The sequence below is a fragment of the Mirounga leonina genome, unplaced genomic scaffold (genome assembly GCF_011800145.1).
Source record: "Mirounga leonina isolate KUSES-001 unplaced genomic scaffold, KU_Mleo_1.0 Mir_488, whole genome shotgun sequence".
In the NCBI taxonomy this organism is placed as follows: Eukaryota; Metazoa; Chordata; class Mammalia; order Carnivora; family Phocidae; genus Mirounga; species Mirounga leonina.
In genome coordinates, this window is record NW_023270777.1 from 1,072,685 (window position 1) to 1,074,768 (window position 2,084).

Here is a 2,084-nt window from a genome sequence, read left to right on the forward strand (position 1 = left end):
CCCACTCCGCTCCGGGAGTCTGAGCCACAGACAAGCCCTTTTCCCCACCACACATTCTTGCCAAAATCACAAAGTGGCAGGAGGTTTCCTGCAGCAGCTGGGCTCTGTCCCACCTGACGGCCACATGTCCTCGGACACAGACGCCAGCCACCCCACAGCTGCCCACCCCCAGAGCCCCCGCCCCTGAAGCCCGGCCCTGCCTCCCTGCCGCTTCATTCCACACCTCCAACAAGGGTGGCTATTTTGGGTGAGAAATGGGGCAGGCAGAAAAAATTTCATTCAAGCAATTAAAGAATCACTGCATTTTTCATGATTAACTTCATGTTCGCAGATTGAATGCAAAAAGCTGTTAGCCAAGCATTTCCATTTCTGTACCTGACATGAGCAATGGGAATATTTGTTCTGCCCGGGAGGATTACACCTTCCATTAATCTCTGTTTTATTGAAAGTTTAAATAACAGACAGACACAATGTGATCAATTAGCAGTGTAATTCCAAGGAGATGTCATAGTAAAATTAAATCTCGAGCACATTCGCAGCAAAGATGCCTGCAAGTTCTCTCCAGCCCCCTTCCACCACCGGAGTGTGTACATTTTAATTGAAAGTTTATTCTGCTATGTGCCTCGTCTACTAAATTTTAATTTAACATTGTAATGAGAAGGGTGTTTCTGAGCGGCTCTTCACAGACAAGTGGAGGAAGTTTTCACAAATTAAGAGAACAAGTGAATTTGTGGCACTTTCCCAGCAGCTGTGGGAGGACAGGAGACCCCACCCCCAACCTGCCCACCCACCCAATCCTTCGGAGAGGATCCTCGGGCCTGGAGAACCAGCCTAGGGAGCAGTGAACACCTGCGGCAGCTGGGGTCCCAAGAGACTGGGATCTCAGGTGAGGCCACTTGCAGGAGCAACAGGTAAAACCAGAAGGCGGGCATTCTTCTCCCTAATCCCGCTCCTGGTATTCCCCCGAGCGCCTCCTGCTGGCAAAACCCAAGGGGACACCAGCTGGCCAGGAGAGAAGAGGGTTTGCAGAGTCTGGCCTGACTTTGCTGAGGAGAGCATGGGAGGGAAGGTCTGGAGGGGAGAGGCGGGAGCTCAGAAACCAGGATAATACTTTTTAGGAACGTCACTCTGCCTCTCTGACCCTTCGCTTTTTCTGTTGTAACATGAGGACAGTAATACCCAATTCTCGGGGGTGCAGTGAGAATCCAGCCAGATGGGGGCTGGGAGGGGGTTGGAGGGGACCATGCACAGGTGGGAAGGACTGGTCTTTTCCACTGTCTCTGAGAAAAGTCACAAGGGAGCTTGTCCAGGAGGGCGGACCCTTTTGTCTTGAAGGGTGACTCCACCGAAGAAATGATTTCATAGGTCAGAGGTCACAGGAAGGCCTTGACTGGGCTGGGAGGGGGTCTGAGGCTCAGGCTGCAGGAGGAGAAAGATGAAGGACAGAACCTGCACTGTCCCCAGCAGCAGGACCAGGGCAGAGTGAGCACCAGCCTGGCCGGTCTCATCAAAGCCAGCAGTGGATCACCCTGGGGGTCCCCAGCCTTGAGGCTCAGCACCCCCAGACTGCATCTAACCTGCTCCCCACGCACCTGTCTGGGGTTCGGAAGGCGCAGGGCCGCTAGTGGCCACTGCTGGTGAGAGGCGGTATTGCACCCCAGCCCGAAAGGAAGGGGGCCCTCCTGCCACCTGCTAGTGGGGGACCCAGGAGTCCCCAGAACAGCCACCTGCTAACACTCAGGATTTCAGCCCCTCTGCAAAGGGGAGGAAGGGGTTACATGTTTGCCTCCTGTTCCTCTCACTTCCACTCCAGCCCTGCTGCCTTCCCCCACACCTCGGACAGTGCACCGGCGACCTGGCTGGTGTCCCTCCTGCTGTCCCCCGTCCCTGCTGTCCCCCTGTCCCTGCTGCCCCTGTCCCTGATGTCCCCATCCCTGCTGTCCCCCATCCCTGCTGTCCCCATCCCTGCTATCCTCCGTCCCTGCTGCCCCTGTCCCTGCTGTCCCCATCCCTGCTGTCCCCCCGTCCCTGCTGTCTCCCTGTCCCTGCTCCCTCTGTCCCTGCTGTCCCCCTGTCCCTGCTCC

At 56.2% G+C, this 2,084-nt stretch overlaps 1 long non-coding RNA gene across 1 annotated transcript in view; it reads right to left on the reverse strand.

Annotated features, from left to right (window-relative positions):
- Positions 1–493: 493 nt before the first annotated feature.
- Positions 494–2,084, reverse strand: part of LOC117999938 — a 3,892-nt gene continuing 2,301 nt past the window's right edge. The window contains exon 4 of the long non-coding RNA XR_004676348.1: positions 494–1,419. This is a non-coding gene — a long non-coding RNA (uncharacterized LOC117999938). The remainder of the gene's footprint in view (positions 1,420–2,084) is intronic.